We start from the raw sequence: 21,196 nt of genomic DNA, 5'->3' as shown, positions 1-21,196 counted from the left end.
CTGCCGACCACATCCATGTGCCAGCAGACCGCGCTAGACAGTTACAGTGTGATCAACAGATCAGAAGATCGTTTTCCCTTCGTTTTCCTTTTTTTTTCGCTTTCAGTATATTTAAATAAAGTATTAAGAACTATTGCTATACTTCCCCAGGGCGGTGATGAAGAACGCCGCGAAGGCGACTATACCACTCAAGTCGCAGAGCGGCTACGAAAAAGCGGCGGCGCTTTACAAGAGCTGCGTCAACGAGCCGAATTCGGACGAGCTGGCCAGGTTCGAGGCGTCCTTGCACGAGCACCGCCTGCCGTGGCCCGCGGTCGACGAAGGCGCCGACGCCTTGGACGTCGCGATCGACCTGGCCCTCAACTGGCACTTCGCAGTCTTCTTTTACGTGTACCTCGTCCCGGCGCCGGCGAGTGGCGAAGTCACGCGGTCACCAGCATCTCCTCCGCGGCTCATGTTCACGGACAGCTTTCTGGGATTCGGTCCGTCATCGCTGCTCCAGGAACGCGAGAGGCGCGCCGGCAACGCCCAGCACATTTGCGACTTGAGTGAAGTCCTGAACGAGCGTAAAGGCGCCAACAACAATGTGAGCCATTGCCGGTTCCTCGACAACCTACAGCACTCGATCCTGGTTGGCCTGGCAAGGAACAACGAAACAGCGGTCAAACACGACGATCCGTCCTGGACTCGCTACGGCAACCTGGAGCGCTTCGCCCGAGAGCTGACGCCGTCCGTGTCCGCCAAAAGATGGATCCGCTACTTGTGGAAATACCTGCCAGGTGAGTTCAACTCCGCTTCCGTCACCGTTGACGTACGCAGCCGGCGCCACATGTCCCAAGTCGGCCGCCTTCTGGACATCGTGCCGAACGGCGACCTGCTGGACTTCGCGGGCCTCAGCGTCGTCCAGGGCATGGGCCGCTTCGCGAGCTCCAGGCTCGCCATACTCATCTACGGCGACGAATCCACGCTGGCGGAGCGTCACCCGCAGGTGTGCTACCGCTTCGTCACCGAGCTCGCGCCGACGCTTCTGACGGCGCAGGACGTCTCTCTCCTGCTAGACCCCGGGCGAGTCATCAAGGCTGGGGAAGTCTTCGAGGCACTCAAGCGTTCCGTAGTCAGCGCGCTGCGAACCGCTTCTTGGCTGAGCGAAGCTTCACGCACCGCCGCGACCTCGTCGGTCCACGAGTCGGTGCTGACCTACGAAGCGGCGCTCACGGGTGAAGCGGAGGGCGGTAAGGGGCCCGCCGCCGAGACCCTGCCAAATTTCGGCGACAGCTTTCTGCGCAACCTCGGCTCGATACCCCGCACGCACTGGAACCTGGTTCATCGGGACCTGCAGTCATCGTCGCCATCGGCGCGCACTTTGCTGTTAGAGAGGACGGCCGCGGTGAGTATTCTTCAGCAGCAGGCTTCGAGTGGCAATGATGATCTCTGTTGTCATTAAAACGGGGAGGATACACGTATATATAGTCAGCTATATATAACCAGCATTATATATAGTCGCAAACAAATATGCAGCTTTAGAAAAGGAAGATAAAGACAACATAGAGGTAATGAATGAAACCGTAACTAGGTTGATCTCAGAAGCAGCAATTGAAGTGGGAGGTAAGGCACCAAGGCAACCAGTAGGTAAGCTCTCCCAAGAAACAAAGGACCTAATAAAGAAACGACAAAACATGAAAATGTCCAACTCAAGAGATAAGATAGAATTCGCTGAACTGTCAAAACTGATCAAAAAGAAGAAAGTAAGGGATATTCGAAAGATTGAGGAAGCGGTAAAATATGGACGCAGCATTAAATCAGTAAGAAGAAAGCTTGGCATAGGACAAGGCAAAATGTATGCACTGAAAGATAAGAATGGTAATATCATCAGCAATTTCGATGATGTAGTAAAAGCAGCGGAAGAATTCTATACTGACCTGTACAGTGCCCAAAACAGCCAAGCTACTTTCATTCGAAATAGTGATGAACCGGATACAGAGGCTCCTTCTATAACTAGTGATGAAGTTAGAAGGGCCTTGAAAGACCTGACCAGGGGAAAAGCTGCTGGAGAAAATGGAATAACAGTAGATTTAATCAAAGAGGGATGAGATATCATGCTTGAAAAGCTTGCGGCCCTTTATACGCAATGCCTCACAACTTCAAGTGTACCAGAGAGCTGGAAGAACGCCAACATTATACTAATCCATAAGAAGGGAGACGTTAAATAATTGAAGAATTATAGACCCATTAGCTTGCTTTCAGTATTGTGTAAAATATTCACCAACATAATTTTCAATAGAATCAGGGCAACACTTGACTTCAGCCAACCAAGAGAACAGGCTGGCTACAGGATGGGATATTCTACGATGGATCATATCCATGTCATCAACCAGGCAATCGAGAAATCTGCGGAGTACCATCAACCTCTCTATATGGCTTTCATAGACTATGAAAAGACATTTGATTCAGTAGAGATACCAGTAGTCATAGATGCATTGCGTAATCGAGTAGTACAGGAGGAATACGTGAATATCTTAGCAAACATCTACAAGGATTCCACAGCTACCTTGGTTCTCCACAAGAAAAGTAGAAAGTTACCTATCAAGAAATGGGTCAGGCAAGGAGACACAATCTCTCCAATGTTATTCACGGCATGCTTAGAAGAAGTATTCAAGCTCTTAGACTGGGAAGCCTTAGGAGTGAGGATCAACGGCGAATATCTCAGCAACCTTCAGTTTGCAGATGACATTGTCCTATTCAGCAACAATGGCGACGAATTACAGCAAATGATTGAGGACATTAATCGAGAAGGTGTAAGAATTGGGTTGAAGATGAATATGCAGAAGACAAAGATAATGTTCAATAGCCTGGCAAGAGAACAAGAATTCAGGATCGCCAGTCAGCCTCTAGATTCTTTAAAGGAGTACGTTTATCTAGGTCAATTACTCACATGGGACCCTGATCACGAGAAAGAAATTTACAGAAGAATAAAATTGGCTTGGAGTGCATACGGCAGGCATTGCCAAATCCTTACTGGGAGCTTACCCCTGTCGTTGAAAAGAAAAGTGTACAATCATTGCATTCTACCGGTGCGAACATATGGGGCAGAAACTTGGAGGTTAACAAAGAAGCTCGAGAACAAGTTAAGGACCGCACAAAGAGCGATGGAACGAAAAATGTTAGGCCTAACGCTAAGAGACAGGAAGAGAGCGGTGTGGATCAGAGAACAAACGGGGATAGCCGATATTCTAGTTGACATCAAGCGGAAGAAATGGAGTTGGGCAGGCGATGTAATGCGTAGGATGGATAACCGGTGGACCATTAGGGTTACAGAATGGATGCCAAGAGAAGAGAAGCGCAGTCGAGGTCGGCATAAAGCCAGATGGGATGATGAAGTTAGGAAATTTGCAGGCGCAAGTTGGAATACGCTAGCGCAAGACAGGGGTAATTGGAGTTCGCAGGGAGAGGCCTTCGTCCTGCAGTGGACATGAAATATAGGCTGATGATGATGATAGTCAGCTAGCTTGCTTGAGATAATATGTAGTTTTACTATGTCTCTTTCAGTCTATTATAAGTTTGCCTTTTTCTACTTTATATGTTCTCACTTCCATAAAACCTCTATCTAAAGTTATCTACGCCTCTAATGATCTCGGCTCCATCTCTTCCCTGCTGTTATTGCGATTGTAATTTACGGACACTCGAGGGGCGTTCCCGCCACTGCCGTCGGTGCCGCCGTCATGCTGTCCTGATATCATCGGCGCATGTGCAGCCCGCGTGTGGCAGACTGGAAGGGCTGGCTGCAAAAGCATCGAACCCGAGTGGGCACACCGTCACGCTCCGTTCAATCGGCCTTGCAGGAGCAACACCTCCTACATCTCGGAGGTGCTGGCCGCGGCAGCGCTCCGGCTTTTCCTGCTTGGATGAGCGTGGCGTGTATTCCTGTTGAGGAGCTATACGAATACCACACCGTAGTGCATACAATGGTCTGAGCACAACAGATAGAAAGCGTTGACTAAAATTATCAGGTGTTTTATTCTAGCTGCACCAAATTTCTAAAAATTGCCTGTCGCAGATGGCACAATTCTAACACTAGTGCTTAATTACTCGATGAGGCGGCCATTATTTCTACGCGAAATCAACATGCGTAACTGAATAATTAACATAATTACATTCAGTAACATTTTAATGAATTACTTTATGGCACATATGTCGATTTACGAATTGTAAGCTGGTTAGCTCGCAAGGCGTATTGATTTGGAACGAGTTCTCAGGACTACCCCAGTTTCGAGATAATCATTTTCAGAGTGTCCGACGAAACGCATTAGTGTTAAGTTACCTTTGTGCTTAAATGCACAAAACAGCGTTTTCATAAATTAAGTGGAACACCGGCGCATTTTTACCGCAAGTATTATGGTGCATGTCTCGAAGCCATCCTCGGAATTCGTTCCAAGTCCCTATGTGTTGCAATCAGCTACAATTCGTAGATTGTAATATGTGCCATGACATAATGTATAAATATGTTAATTAATGTAATTATGTTATTCATTCATAAAAGCATTTTGATTTCTCGTACAAATAATGGCCACCTCATCGAGTAATTTTTCTCATAGGTTATAACTGTGCGATCTGCCACAGGCAATCTTTAGAAATTGGGTGCAGTGAAAAAAAATACAATTCTTCCACTGGGTGATCACAAACGTCGATGGTCGGTCTCACCTCGAGGAATCACGCCAGCAACGTTGCTCATCGCGCCTGCGCTGGCCTGGTATCCGCCAGAGCGTTGTTCCTTATGTCCAGCAGTAGTCGTGTCGCGTCCTGCCTCGAGGCAAATCACCACTGCGTATCAGAGAAGCATGCGAGGATCTCGAGAGCAACGCTGCACCTTGCTATCTAGTGAGCCTGTATGCAAGTCTTGCGATTTAGGCTCCTTATTGCTATCGCTCTTAAGGCGGTGGTCCCACTCCGGCGGCACGAGCCCCCCGTTTTCAGTACTTTTGGAGTAACCGTGGCGGCTCTTTTACTTAGGATATAAAGTTGTGGTATATACCATAAAAAGCTTAATTCTTGTAGATTCCAACTATATATAATATAAGGAATTTGATTAATGTGATTTAGAAATAAATGCTCAAGAACAAGCATGAGATACATGGTTTTTGCGAACTGTGTCTCAGTTGTGACCATATTTAGAAGAAACTACCGCACTAACTGCATTGCGGCTTGCTCTGTAGCTTTAGGACATATTTATCTAGTTCCTAGACGTAGCAAATTAATTTTTAATTTTTACTTTTTGGATAATTTGCTTTTGAAAATTGCCAAATATTGCAATCTTCTGTTGTAAACAGCCCGGCAACTACATGCTCAAGGAAGCTAAATTTTGGCATAAAGTAGAGTTCAAGGAATTTCCATTTAGGACACTAAATTTCATTCATGTAACTTTATTAGTTTTAAAGCGCAGCTTCGCAGCTTTATTACCTTCCCGCAAAACTGGGCAAAAACAAAACCAGAATTCTATATATTGCTTATTTTCGGCCGCAGTATTAGGAAAACTAATAAAGTTATACAAATGAAATTTTGCCTGCTCAGTGGAAATACCTTGATCTCTACTTTGTCCAAAATTTAGCTTCCTTGAGCATGTAGTTGCCGGGCTGTTTGCAACAGAAGATTGCAATATTTGGCAATCTTCAAAAGCAAATTATCCAAAAAGTAAAAATTAAAAATTAATTTGCTACGTCTAGGAACTAGATAAATATGTCCTAAAGCTACAGAGCAAGCCGCAATGCAGTAAGTGCGGTAGTGTCTTCTAAATATGGTCACAACTGAGACACAGTTCGCAAAAACCATGTATCTCATGCTTGTTCTTGAACATTTATTTCTAAATAACACCAATCAATTTTTTTATATTATATATAGTTCGAAACTACAAGAATTAAGCTTTTTATGGTTTATACGACAACTTCATATCTTAAGTAGAAGAGCCGCCACGGTTGCTTCAAAAGTACTGAAAACGGGGGGCTCGTGCCGCCGGAGTGGGACCGCCAACCTTAATACTCGGCATTCTGGCGAAGCTGCCAACTTTTTAGGCGTACTTCTGCGTCCGCACATTCCGCACTACAATTGGTCCCCAACTATGTATTAGCCACGAGAATGCACGAGAAGTTCGAGCGGTGCCCCCTCGCCTGTGACGACTCCGCGACTGCGCCGCGTGTGTGCTCGCTACATGAAGGCTTGACGCAGTCGGTCGGGCTGCCCTGCTCGAGTTTTTATAGCGTCGCGAGTCTGCAAACTTGTGCTAGCAATATTCTAAACACGATTACGCGCGAAGTCAAGCCAAATCGTTCTCCGAGCCACACACTGTGTGCGCTGTAATAAATTCCGTATTTGCCTGTGTCCAGCGCTCCCTGCCTGATCGGTTTCACAGTTTCCGTTGGCCACAGACGTTTTGATTTTGTCGTCGCCGAGTACTTCAACCATATTAGGAAAGACATCTAATGTCATTTTCAAGAATTGAGTGGTCGCTTCAGTGAAGATTATTGCATGCAGCACACATTGCGGCAAAATGCGACGTTTTGGCGCATTTTGCTTTCTGTAGCATTAGTAGTAAAGTGTGACATTATGCAAGTTAGTGAGGGATCAGTCGTGCAAAGGATGAGTGTGAAGTCCAAGATTTTTCTCGTGTTTCAAGCTGTTCCTTTACAATAGAAGGATTATCCGCTTTCTTGTAAAAAAAAGAAAATGGTAATGTTTGAGGAAGGTGTATTATAAATTCGTAATAGAAAGTAAAGGACCAGGGCCCTGAGGGTTTCAATACCAGAACATCCAAACTCGCATTGAAGTGTCGTCGTCTACATGAAAGTTCGTATCGCCGGCCGCACATCCACAGGTGTTCGGCGGTTATAAAGTGTCTGGAGCTGCTGGTATAAGTGCAGGCAAAAAGTAGTAGGCCAAACAGACAAAGTGACGTAGCCATGCACAGAAGCGCTGACCTGAACAAGAAAATTAAACTTGCTTACTTCTAACTTCACTCAGCCCCGCCCTTGCACGTTAGTCGACTAACATAGCCACACTCTTACATATGCCTATTTATTTCAATGAACAGAAATAGTCCAATCATGCTAAGCTCAACTGTATACTATTAAATATTTGCATTGAAAAGTGACCATGAGATTCAATTTTCGATGCACTGTGAAAATACTAAAAATAATGACAGTGCTTATCAGAGAAATTATGGAATTTTTGCCGTAGGCAAATGCTTTCCTTATGTAGCACCAAATTAATAAATATTATGAGAGAAATGAAAAATTTGTGTTGAACTATACTGCCGCTCTGTCGACGCCAAATTTTACGAGCGAGCCGTAACATTGTGCTCTGGTTCCAAAGCTGCATGACCTTTAGTTTATTCACTCTGCGTGATGTTTTGCAACTGAATCACGAGATCGTGCACCTGATCGCGACGGCAATGGTGTTATAAAATTATGGTATGCGAGAACGCAGCAAGAGCGCGAACCAGCGAATGAAAATGCAACTGTTCTAACCGGAGCGTAGAAGACGACAAAAGCAAGCTTTGCAGCTGACGTCACCTTAGCGCCGTTCGCAGCACCACCTCGCGCGAAACACCAGCATGCGCCGAACTCGTAGTTCTGCACACTTTCATTGTATGCGCAGAAAATCCTGCATATTTTAATACATTGCGTACCCACGGAATTTGGTTTTGCACCAGTGGTTGCAACGCCCTGTTAACATGTGCTACCTCCAAGGGCCTCCGTCATTGCTCTGGTTGGTATGGAAGTTTCCTCTGCATATTTCTTTAGTTATATGGGCAACTTTAACATAGATATACACTGATTAGCTGTTTAGGCTTCAGTCATGTCGTTTAAGGCAACGTCTCCGAATGGCAGGCAAATATGCTTAAAACTGCGCTGTTAAAATGTTAGCTACTAATGGACACCGAAAAGATATGGTGTGATGTCAAGATCAGGGCTCCTTACTTTTTTTTCCGCTAGTGGCGAAGGATGAGCTTGCTTGGTAGTCGTTCTTAACACGCATTATATTTCAGTCTCTGATTCGATGTATTTTTTGCCACTGCTACTCTAAGCACTCCTTGCCTATGTCTCTGCCATTGACCAGTTAACGTTTCGATAAGCTTTGAATGACAGCGCTTCTGGAAGGTGGGCGTTCCTCACAGTCTTGGCTGAGTGAATACCTCGGCACACATTACGATGTGCTGAGTTATCTCCGGACATTTACTGCAGAGGAGTGTGCCTCATCCTGTAGGGGCCATTTTCTCCAGTATGTTTTAGGGGCGAAGCTCCTTAGGGTCGAGCCTTGTCCGCAGTCACGCCGTCGTAGCCACGCTAGTACTCGCCGCTCCCGCTAGAGGCGCAGCTGTGCACTCTTTCTCTCTCGTTCCCGACGCGTGCTCTCTCTCTCGTCCATAGCTAAGGCCGCTGCGGTGCACAAGAGCTATATAAGCGCTGTATATACTGTACACATGTACAGTATATATATATATATATATATATACTTATACATATAGCCTTTGTGCACCGCAGCGCCCCTAGCTACGGACGAGAGAGAGAGAGAGAGCGCGCGCGCGTCGGGAACGAGCGAGAAAGAGAGAGTGCATAGCTGCGCCTCTAGCGGGAGCGGCGAGTACTCGCGTGGCTACGACGGCGCGACGGCGGACAAGGCTTCCGGTACCGCAAGCCAGAACCGGAAGCCAGCTTCCGGCTTCCAGAGAACGCTTCCGGCGTTTTGCCCGAACGATCCCCCGGCCGGTGCTTCGCCCACTCATCATCATTCACTTCGTGGATATGCGGTGTTTTTTGTCCTCAGGCAGGCAGCCAGCTCAAGCCTTAAATAGCGTGGCACTGGTCTTTTATGTTTTACCAGTTTTCTCTCCAATTTCTGGCATGCCATGAACTTCTTTGTTTCGGCCCCTTACACCCAATTCACGGCGGTCTCTGTATCTCTCACTTTTTCTATGGCTCCTGAACGACGTGCAGTGGGCTGACCTCTGGCGGCAGCCCGACGCGTTTCCGGCGACGCTTCGCGAGGTTGTCTTGCCCAACGTGTACATGCTGGGCTCCGTGTACCCGGCCGACGCGTACGAAAGCGTCAACTACGGCGTGGTTGGCTCTCTGCTTGTGCGTCAGCTTCTTGCAGCTGCGAGCAATGCGAAGAGGCCGGCTACCGTGGAGTACCTCGAGAGGCGACGCAAGGCGCTCAAATCCGGAGGCCTGTACGACTGGGACAACGTCCAACGCTGCGTGCAGAACGCCTTCGTTCAGCAGGCGCCCAACGCAACGGCGTTCCGTGATGACGGCAGCTACCTGAACGCCATGTTTGTTCTGGCGGCTTCTCTGAGACCCCTCTACGAAGCCCTGTCGGCTAGTCCCGGTTACCCCGAATGGAGCAACGGCTTCGAAAGGTACAGCGCGGACCAGCTGTTCTTTCTGGCGCTGTGCTTTCCCGCCTGCGGTGTTAGAGAGGACGGGCTTGAGGCTAGCCAAGACGAGCTCATACGAGCCGCGTGGTGCAACGTTCCCCTTACGATGTACGACAAGTTCGCCGAAGCCTTTAGTTGCCACGATGGTGACAATATGATTTCCCACGTCATTTGTCAGCTGTGGTGATTTGGCCGGAACCGCTTAACCTTACTCACTTTGTGTTTGCTTCGTGTGCGCACTGTGCAAGCTGTTTAGATGCTCACCGGCGTTGGTTACGTGATTGCGGCAGCGCGTGACGTTTCTTTCGGTTCCCTCAAAATGCCTTACACTGCGAGCTTTGCTAACATCTTTGTAAGGCTGCGTATTGGATACACGCAGATCTGACGATGAAAAGCGTTTATATGCGCTCTTTTTCTCTCCCCTATTTACCGCGAAAGTGCGAATCAACCTAGCATTGTTCACATAAGTATGCATCTACTTATGGTAATAAGTGTCGCGCAACCTGTGCTTTGCTTACGCAAGAACTTGGAGATCCAGTTTGATATAATCTGTGTGCCTAGATTTCCTTCTTAGAGTTCTTCTATCTTTTGTTCTAACATTATTCCCTTACCTTTCTCATCTTGCTTTGAGACTATGTTATTCGTATAGCAAGTATAGCGGTTCTATATTACCATATTTGATGTCGCGCCTACTGCTGCAGCACAAGCGATTGTTGTAAGAATTAAGGCTCCATGAATGTCTTCCCTCTGGATTTATGACTTAATTAACATCGCGTGCAAAACAGGTGCGCCAAATTTCAACTTGTGTTGTTTAAATGTGTTACTTCTAACTTGTTCAGGAGCGACGCAGTCGTATATCGCTCAGTGGGTAACGTCGTTTAAAGAAAACTGACCGCTGCGCGACAGCTTCGTACACTGAGATAACTTCATCCATTGAACCTGCTTCGGCAAGTTACTACCGCATTTCACTACGCTCGTTTAAAGGGACACAAATGGGAGAAATTATTTTAGCTGTGTTATTAATTCACTCTTCCACAATACAAAAGGAAATTCCGATGACGGTCGACTATTTTATTTCTCACTGCATTATTTATGACTGCAGCCTATATTTATGTCTACTGCAGGACGAAGGCCTCTCCCTGCGATCTCCAATTATCGCTGTCTTGCGTTAGCTGATTGCAACTTGCACCTGCAAATTTCCCGATTCTATTACCCCACCTAATTTTCTGCCCTCATCGACTGCGCTTCCCTTCCCTTGTCACCAATTCTGTAAGTCTAATGCCACCGGTTAACTGCTCTAGACATTACATGTACTGCCCAGCTTCGTTTTTTCCATTAATGTCAGCTAGAATGTCGGCTATCCCCGTTTGCTTTCTGATCAACACCGCTCTCTTCCTGTCTCTTAGCGTTTGGCCTAACATTTTTCGTTCCATCACTCTTTGTGCGGTCTTTAACTGGTTCTCGAGTTTCTTTGTTAACCTCCAAGTTTCTGACCCATATGTGCGCACCGGTAGAATGCAATGATTGTGCACTTTTCTTTTCAAAGACAGTGGTAAGCTCCCAGTCAGGATTTGGTAATGCCTGCCGTATGCACTCCAACCCAATTTTATTCTTCTGTATATTTCCTTCTCATGATCAGGGTCCCCTGTGAGTAAGTGAACTAGATAAACGTTCTCCTTTACAGACTCTGGAGGCCGACTGGTATCACAAATTCTTGTTCAGTTGTCAGTCATTACTTTTGTCTTCTGCATACCAATCTTCAACCCTAGTCTTACACGTTCTCGGTTAAGGTTCTCAATCACTTGTTGCAATTTATACCCAGTGTTGCTGAACAGGACAATGTCATCTGCAACGCGAAGGTTTGTTGAGATATTCTTCGTTGATCCTCACTCCTAAGCCTTCCCAATCTAATAGCTTGAATACTATTTCTAAGCATGCAGTGAATAGCATTGGGGAGATTCTGTCTCCTTGCCTGACCCCTATCTTGATAGGTAACTGTCTACGTTTCTTGTGGAGAGCCAAGGTAGGTTTGGAATCTTTCTATATATTTCCCAAGATATTCACGTACGCCTCTTGTACTTGATTACGCAATGCCTCCATGACTGCTGGTACCTCTACTGAATCAAATGCCTTATGATAATCTATGAAAGCCATATAGAGTGGTTGATTGTACTCCGCAGATTTCTCGATTGCGTGATTGATTACATGGATGTGATCAGTTGCAGAACATCCCTTCCTGAAGCCAACCTGTTCACATCGTTGATTGAAGTCAAGTGTCGCTCTGATTTTATTGGAAATTATTTTGGTGAATATTTTATACAATATTGAAAGCAGGTTAATGGGCCTATAATTTATCAATTCTTTAACGTCTCCCTTGTTATAGTAGCTTATAATATTGGCATTCTTCCAGCTATCTGGTACCCTTGAAGTTCTGAGGGATTGCGTATAAAGGGTGGTATGTTTTTCAACCATAATATGCGCTGTTTAAGAACACAGCCTTATTTCTTTGTATTTTAAGATACCTACCATAATTTGCCCACCGATCTTAATCATTTCGTGTACCTTAGTTAGTTAGTTACACACGAGGAATAAGGATTCTAAACAGGGATAAGTTAGTTAGTTGGTTAGTTAGTTAGTTAGTTAGTTAGTTAGTTAGTTAGTTAGTTAGTTAGTTAGTTAGTTAGTTAGTTAGTTAGTTAGTTAGTTAGTTAGTTAGTTAGTTAGTTAGTTAGTTAGTTAGTTAGTTAGTTAGTTAGTTAGTTAGTTAGTTAGTTAGTTAGTTAGTTAGTTAGTTAGTTAGTTAGTTAGTTAGTAGATTTTTATGGCGCAAGGGCAACTGTGGCCAAAGAGCGCCGAACACAGGGTTGGTGGTCGACTCAGGTTAGTAAGCAGTAAAGGAGAAGGATAAGAAACAGTGGTGTATATGGCCTAAAAATAAATGAGTAATGATATATTTAATGATTATGGGCAAAGCATATGACCTTCACAAGGTCACGCAACCTAAGCATTAGTCCTTGTCAGGGCAAGGAGTGCGGAGCGCCTGACATGTGAGATAAAAATGTCGCAGTTTCGCCCGAAAGGCGAAGCATCAATTGCGATAGCAAATTAGCAGAGAGCTATTCGGAGTAGGGATAGTAGTTTTATCCGCTGCATAAACTTGGACACATTCGCTTACTAACTGAATTAACAAGCGTGGTGTCATCGCGCACAAGCAAACATGAATATATCACACTGAATGACCGCAGACAACGACTGTCAAAACGCTGGCAGCGAGCGCAGCCGCTGCAGCGGGCTGAAGAATCGTGCGGTCTATCGCTTCAACGGAAACTGAGCGGCGAATGCACAGCGCATACAAAGGTCAGAGCCATGTGGAGATAAGAGACGGTGCGGGCGACCGCCACCACAGCCAATGCAAGCGTATTTGTTGGCAGAGTAGAAGCTGCCCCCCCCCCCCCTCCCTCCCGCGCTGCCTTCCCGCTTTTTTGTTTTCGCGTGGGAGATTGCGTTGCCAGTTCCCCTTGCGCACGGTTGTAAGATACGCATTTGGTGCCATAGCACAACGTCGCCCCGCCTCCCTCCCCCCATACCCCCAGGGCCTTTCGCGCGATGGTCGCGTTTGCTTTCCGCCGTGCGTTCGCTCTCCATGATAGCGCGCGGCCCCCGCGCGCTTTCACTCGCGCATACGGCGCGCGGCGACGATTTTATCGCCCTTGGAATCTATACGAAACCTCACGGCGACGGCGACACCGACGGCAGAAATCCGGTTGAAGTGTCCATATAATTGCTATTGCAATAAAAATCTCATCCATTTCCTCGGGGATGAGACAAGGCTGAATTCAATTAAATTGCACGTAGGAAGTCTACACTCATTAAAACTTTAAAAAATATTTTAAGTGAAAACATTTGGTAGTCACCGAGAAAGAAGGACTTGTACAAAGGTATTTGGTTTTTGTACAGCTCTGGAAAGTGACGTCTCCTGTCTAATTCTAGCCTCTTGCACATGATTAGAACATGAATGACGGACAGTCGATCACCACGTTTTGGACAGTGCGGTGCTGGAGAACTGTTTAACAGATGTGAATGTGTTGCATGTGTGTGTCCTATTCTAAGCCTGCATAGTGCAACCTCTTTGTACCTGTCACGTCTCTCGGTGGCCTAGCTTCCTATTATGGGCTTTATAGTGCGCAGTTTGTTTTCAATTGCTGCATCCCATTCTTCTTGCCATTGCTACGGATTCTGTTTCCAATGTATGGCCTGAGGTCCTCGTAGGGTACATTATCTATGTCAATTGAATTACGGAGAGCAGCTGACTCCACAAGTCTGTCAGCTACCTCATTGCCAGCTATGTTGCAGTGCCCCGGTACCCAGCACAGTGTGATTTTAAGTTTGGATTTGTGAGCCGACATGAGACATTTTAGAAGGAAATTAGTTACTAGATTTTTATGCTTTTTACCGGATGACAACGCAGTCACCGCACTGAGGGAGTCTATGTATATGATGGAGGCTGGTTGTTTCTTCTGTAGGATGTGCCTTACGGACAGGAGGATGCCACAGCATTCACCAGTAAATATGCTTTATGTTCGTTCGTTGTTTTCGATTCGGAGAATTGCGGGTCATGTGCAGCACATGCGACAGCTGAGGACTTAGAGGCATCAGTGTAATACTCGGCGCACCTGTATTTTGCCTGCAAGTACATAGTGCTGATTTCTTGCGAGTGGATGGCCATGTTTGCCCACGTCAAGAAATGCCATATCACAGCCACGGCGCAATGGTGTCTTTATGGGCGACCATCTGGAGATTCCGAGACCGGTACATGCAGGCTTTCGATGTGTGACGCGATTCTAACGGGATATGGTGGCGTTGCTGATGGTCGCCTCAAGAACAACTGGGTGTTGGTTGTGTCCCGCAAAAGTTCACCAAATGGATGCTCCGCATGAGAAAGCACCTTAGTGGCATACACTATGCTTGTGCATACACTTCGTCGTTCCAGTGACCATTTGTTCGCTTCAACATACAGGCTGGCTATTGGGCTATTCTGAAGGCACCAGTGGCCAGACGGAGCCCAAGGTGGTACACTGGGTCAAGCATCTTTAGCACAGACTTTGACGCTGATTCGTACACTACCGAGCCATAGTCAGTACGTGGCAGGACTACGCTATTCAAAAGGTTCAGTAGACAGTCACGATCTGTACCCCACCAATGATGGGAAAGGATCTTTAGTAAGTTCAATGCTATGAAGTATTTCAATCGCAACTGCTTGATATGTGCAACAAAGGTAAGCTTTTAATCAGCCACAACACCTAGGAATTTGTGATCTTTTTTAACAGCTATGATCTGCCCGTTCAGTGTGATGTGGGGTCCGACCTAATGCCACGCTGTTTAGAAAAGGGTAAACAGGCGGTTTTTCCACAGTTAAATTTAAAACCATTTTCATCTGCCCAGCTTGAGAGTTTATGTACCCCTAACTGAATTTACCGTTGACAGATGGCCAAGTTGCAGGATTTGAAACTGATCTAGACATCGTCGACATAAACAGAGTAAGAGATAGTTTTGGGCAACACACTGCATGCTTAATGAGTTCATTTTAACAATGAAAAGCGTGCAGCTGAGAACGCCACCTTGTGGGACGCCATTCTCCTGTACAAACCGCTTCGATAGAGCATTTGTAACACGAACCACGAAGGTGCGTTCGGAGAGGTAGCTTTCTATAGTATTGAGCATGTTTCCCGAGACTTCAAGAGAATGCAGGTCACGAAGAATGCCGTAACGCCAGGTCGTGTCATAGGCTTTGCCCAGGTCAAAGAACACAGAAAGACAGTGTTGTTTTTGGATAAAGGCATCCCTGACATAAGACTCAAATGCTACAAGTTTGTCAGTTGTCGACCGACCAGACCTGAATCCAGCTTGACGTTGGTCAAGAAGGCCGTTATATTCAAGAAAATACACGAGGCGGTGATTTATCTTTTTTTTTTCTTCACAGACCTTGCACAAGCAACTAGTCAAGGCAATGGACCTGTAGGTAGCTGCAAGTGTGGCTTCCTTTCCTTGTTTTAGAATGGGTATGATAACAGCCTCTTTCCAGGCTTTGGGTAGGTGCCCAGAGGACCATATCTTGTTAAACAGAAAGAGGATGGTTATTAGGGTGTGTTCATGTATGGGCTTCAGCATGCCATATGTAATCCTGTCTGGGCCTGCTGCTGAGTTGCCACATGTTCCCAGAGCCACCTTCAGTTCCTCCATAGTGAAAGGGCTATTGTACCGACCTGTGGATGGCCTTTTGGCATGGATAGGTTTCCGCTCCTCCGCTAGCTTGTGTCGCATGAAGGAGTCTGTATAATGTGCTGAGATCAAAATATTTTCAAAATGCTGACCTACTGCATCTGATGGAATTTTGACCATGCTTTGTTTTTGTTGCAACTTCTCACGGGCATTCTTGCACTCCGCATTCCACCATGGCCTTCGTTTGTTTTGTGTTTTATTTGATGTCTGTGGGATTGATTTCTGTGCGGCTTTTATAATATGCAGAGTGATCATGGATTGTAATTCATCTATACCTAGGTCTACAATTGAAGAACTGGTCAGTTTTGAGAGTTCTCGGAACTGCTTCCAATCAGCAGCCTGTTTTTTTAAGTTTCCTATGATTATTTACACACATATTTATGTTTTCTGTGTATATTAAGCAACCAGGAAAGTGGTCGCTTCCATACAGATTATCGATAACAGCGCACTCAGTGGTTGTCATTAGCACCGGAGAGCCAATAGCAAGGTCTATTGCTGTGTATGAGTGGTGTGCTATATTAAAGTATGTTGGCTCTTTTTTATTAAATATACAGGAACCGGAGGACAACAGAAATTTTTCTCGGGAATCAACTCTTGAACATCCCCATAGTGGGTGGTGTGCATTGAAATCTCCAACCAACATGAATGGATCCGGGAGCTGGTTAATAAATTTTTAAATTTCTTCGACGGAGAGGTGATGGTCCGGAGGAATATATAAGGAACATACACTTATTATTCTCCAAAAAGTTAGGGCTCGTATTGTCACTGCCTCTAAATCGGTAACCAGAGTGACACTCTGGCAGGGATTGTTTTCTGCACGACAAGAGCAACGCCACCCGACGAGTGGGCCTTGCCTGTCTTTCCGGTATACTGCATATTCTTTTAGAAAGTTTGGGCGTGTTGGGTTTAAGTGTGTTTCCTGTAGGCAAAGGGTATGTTTGGTTGGCATTGTGCAAGTATTTCATATATGTCATCCAGGTGCTTGAGTAGCCCTCGGCAGTTCCAATGTATAATGCTCTCAACAGCCATTTTTGTGAGTGAGAAGGGGACGGGTTATTTACGCGCGCTGCGTACTCACAAGTTCGCGAGCACGCAGCGTGCGGCCCGTGACAGTTGGGACATTCTGTTTGAGTGGCAGTGCAGCTTTCGGTTGGGTGCTCGTGAGCACCACATTTTGCACAGGTGAGTTTTCCGCGACATGTGTTGCATCTATGTCCGCACTTTTGGCACTTAAAGCATCTTCTCGGGTTTGGGACATAGGGGTGGACTTTGCAGTGAATGAACTCTGCTTTCACAGCACCTGGTAGACGGGAACGATTAAAAGTCAAGACGATATGGGGCGTCACTACATTTTCACCGTTTCGCATTACGGTGATGCGGCGTAGGGCGATGACACATTGATCTCTGAAGCCATCGAGGAGGTCTGAGTCTGGTTCGCGGATCATATCAAGTTCTGATATGACACCTTCAACTGTGTTCAGACTGCGGTGGGGAGTAATGGACACCAGCAAATGAGCGAACTGCTTTTGCTTGAGGAGTATGTCGGAATGACCTTTCTGTGACACTTCAACAAGAAGATCACCGGATGACAGTTTTTTGTTTCATATTTTCTTCCTATCATTTTCTCAAGGGTCCTAGCGATAACAAAAACGGACATTGCAGCAACTGAGTCATTGTCTACAAGAGAGTGAATAATCAGGAAACGTGGAAAGCGATCACAATGTTCAGTGGAAAGTGATCACAATCACAAGTTCTAGTTCTGTCAAAGCTTTCTTCGGTGCGGCCCGTTTTCAAAGACCGATCGGGTTTTTTGGAAGAAGAAGTACTCATGCGATATGGGTATGCCGACGGTTCCTACGATCGGACGCTTTCCGTGCAGGTGCTGCTGGAACACCGCCCCCATCGCTCGTCGGCCCATACAGCGGTGAAGGCACTTTTGTGCTTCTTGAGGACGACGGGCTTGTGTCAACGTCTGTGACTATTAGCGCACTAACACACGCGTCAGCGAACTAACCGCTCATTTCCCTTATTTCCTTCCCTCTTCTTTCTTCCTGTCATCTTTGTGTTCCCTCTTCCCATTCCCCCGGTGTAGGGTAGCCAACCGGACGTTATTCTGGTTAACCTCCCTGCCTTCTACCTTTCTCTTGCTTCCTTCCTTCCTTTCCTAGAATGCCCCCTGTGTTTTACCGTCTTATGCACAGGAAGGTCCCGGGACTCGCCGCCTGTTAAACAGACGAAGAGCCCGTCGGCCGGAGCTTGACCATGGCCCCGACCGCCACCGTTCATGGTTTCTACCCTTCACCTCAAAACCTTTCGCCACGGTGCGGATGACAGCTTCGGTATGGGGGCTAAGGGTCCGTGGTGGCGCCAAGCACCATCACCTTGATACTCAAGGTGCCCTTGCGGGGTGTGTACTTACGACATTGTTTCTACGACTAATGTCGTAGCAGGTGGAGTATTGCTTTATAAATGTTTGTTTGTAGGACTTAAACATTGTTCAGTCTCCAGGACAGATTCCTATTCATTAACATGGCTGTTTGTTCATGTTGGTATGACATGATTGAAGCGTTTAGCGCACAACAGGACGAGGACGAGAAGTAGACATGAAACACATGAGCACTGACTTAAAATCCCGCACGTAAGTCAGCGCTCGACGTAAGTCAGCATTAGTGTGTTTCATGTCTACTTCTCGTCCTCGTCCTCTTCTTGTCGTGCGCTAAACGCTTCTATCCTATACATGACGTGCAGCTTTCGTATCGTCTCTATTAGGTCCCGAAGGTTTTGAAAATTATATCGCAGTGTTGATGAAGCCATTGCTTTAGCAACTTGGCAAGTTGAGTTATCTAGGGAGTTCACACATTGATTTTCTTGTTATTGCGCATAAAGCGGGCTCGTGATCACTCTCTAGCTCGTCCACTTACAGCGCATCCCTCTGCAGAAGCTGCACAGGTGCAACTTCAAAAGAAAGAAAAGGAAAGGAAAGCAAAAACAAAAATTCTACTACGAAAAGCGGGCTGCGACACCGTCAGCATGAAAGAGTGTATACACGCGGCAGCAGACGCGAGGCAAAGTCTATCTTCCACACAAGCTATTGAAAGCGTCGCGTCTCGACTGCAGCCCAAGGCATTCTGCTCCCTGTATGGTCTGAGCGTCTACACCGTCTCAGCAATACTGTGCAGTGTTGGCAAAGGTGTGAGACTTGATGATGTTGTGCCCTGTTTGAAGAGGATATTTGACATAAACAAGCGGGTGTCTGCGGCTCTGTAACCGTTGGGTCGGTGTTAGCAAAACAAGCGCATGATGTAATGCATGGAAAAGATCAAGGCCCAAGTGCGGGTCTTTGTGTGGCGATTTAAGTCGCGCAGTGGGTTGTGCCCTTCTTTATTACAATGCAAACCGCACAAAGATGAAACAGCGCCTAGTTTCGGTTAAGTATTGTATAATGTTGTGTTTACTTTTCAGTGATGGGTACTGACAGTCAATAAGCATTGTTTTGCATAGTCATATTACTCATGCTCCTGACATTACCCCTATCTATGTAATCCACCCCTCACAATGCTCCGATGCTGGAGCCTGTGAGGCAACGTGAATAAATGAATAAAGCTTGTCTTCATGTTAACTTTGAGATTGCACGCTCCTTTACGTAAAGCACACCTGTAACGGCGATCATCTTCAAGCGCCAGCTGCGTTCTCTCCTTGAGAGAAGACGACATGGCCACGGAGAAGAAACGACATGCCGGGGGACTTTTGCTGCACCATTCGACTGACGACAGCTCACGGTTTCACGGCACTGCATGCATCTAAGAGTACGGAGTGTAGTACAGGGCGCGAGGCGCCGGCACTGCATATCCGCCGCGCATGCATACCGAGTTTTACCCCCTTCCATTTTTTCCCATTTCATTTTTCTTTTTTCTTTTTTTTTTTTTTTTTTGCTGCTACTGTTGCCCATCCGAGGCAAATTGTGTTTTCACAGAGCGCTCTCTGAAACATCGCGTCCTCTCTCCCCCACCCCCCACAAGCAATTCACCCGTGCTTCCAGTGCCCATCTGGAGCAGGAACTGCGCTTTTGGAAAGCGAAATGGAAAATACTGCAGTAGCGACCGGCACGGAATCGAATGTCATATTTCCTGGCGCTCCGCGATGTTGTTTGGGCCACCTTTGTGGCGCCTATTTCTCTTTTCAACGGTGTGAACGCCTCTGGGCTTCTCTGTTGCCGACGGAACGCACGTTACGACTGAAAGAGGGCGGGGGTAGAGTATGGCGCCGATGAAAAGGCTGTTGTGCGCACGGAGGTTGTGAATCAAATAGATGTGCAATCATCCCACACGATGTCGCGTTCTTCACTGCGTTCCATTCTGTCGGCTTCATTGTAAAGGTGCCTTTAAGATACCATTGTAGTTACGCCTCCGGTACGCCACCGTAAAAGACACTATGGTATTTTGTCTTAAAGGGCAAATACAACAACGTTTCCCTTTGCAAAAGTTGGTTATAAGTCAGTTACATATACTATTCAAGCAATCTTTGCAAAGCTGCAGCGCCTGTAATTGTCAAATTTTTATTGGCAGCATTTAAATAGCACCCGTGCAGACGACGTGTGAACGTGGTGGTAAGCGGATATGACACAAATCGGATATGACACAAATGCCGCCTCCGAGATTTTCAGAGCGTCGGGGGCACTGCCTAATCTCGAAGGTCGTGCCGAAGAGCCGCGCTGGTTGTCAACCTTCTGGGTGTCACGTAATTGCCGGCGAGGATAAATTACGACGCTTTTTTCTTTCTTTTCCTTTTTTTTTCCTTGTTCTTTTTCTGCCGATATCAAAAATGTCACTTTTTCTACTTTTCATAACGCAACATTTTGCGCAGAGGCTGTTCTATATCTGGAGCTACTTGAAAGAAGGCTTTTTAAGCGGTTCAAAATTTCTATGCACTTGGTCTTTAATACTTAGATTGGGCTTTCCAGCACTAGAAACATTGTAGTGGCAACACAGGCGGCTCTGGACATGACGCATGAGTATACCGCGGAAGCGAGAACAACGACGGAAGGGTCGTCTCGTTCTGTGTGTGCACTCTGTCGCAACTCTTATGGCGTTTTTCACTGGTCGATCTGGAGCAGCATTTTTTGCTTCACGGCTGCGAATCCGAATTTCACTGGTCGAGCAGGAGCGGGTTCGCGCTTTCCACTGGTCGTTTCGGATCAACTCGCTCCGCGCCGGATCGCTCTCACTTTCTCCGCTGCCGAGGCGCGGATTCGGGCGGAAATAGGACGAGAGGATACGTCACTTCCGCTCGCTGGGGGACGGCGATCTTGGTGGCCATGGAAACATGCCGAGTGGAAGTCGATTTTTGTGGCGTGTGTCCGCAGACTTCCGGTACGATCCAGCGCGGAGCATTTTCGCTCTCCGCTGGCAGATTAGGGTTGGTGAATTGCGAGCGCTCGCTGCAGGATTTCGGCGGCCGCTCCAGATCGACCAGTGAAAAACGCCATTAGTT

The 21,196-nt window shown here is 46.6% G+C and overlaps 1 protein-coding gene across 2 annotated transcripts in view; it reads right to left on the bottom strand.

Moving 5' to 3' along the window:
• The window catches only part of LOC119464418 (aldehyde dehydrogenase 1A1-like), a 117,406-nt gene that overhangs the window by 51,330 nt on the left and 44,880 nt on the right, over window positions 1-21,196 (bottom strand). Inside the window, exon 2 of one of the 2 annotated variants that reach the window (XM_049656533.1) lies at window positions 4,699-4,818. The exons of the other annotated variant lie outside the window; for it this stretch is intronic. The gene's annotated coding sequence lies outside the window, so the exon portion shown is untranslated. The remainder of the gene's footprint in view (window positions 1-4,698; window positions 4,819-21,196) is intronic. 2 annotated transcript variants of the gene reach the window in all.

This window comes from Dermacentor silvarum, chromosome 9, assembly GCF_013339745.2.
Source record: "Dermacentor silvarum isolate Dsil-2018 chromosome 9, BIME_Dsil_1.4, whole genome shotgun sequence".
Lineage (NCBI taxonomy): Eukaryota > Metazoa > Arthropoda > Arachnida > Ixodida > Ixodidae > Dermacentor > Dermacentor silvarum.
The sequence above is the reverse complement of the archived record's forward strand: the minus strand, read 5'-3'. Positions and strand labels throughout refer to the sequence as shown.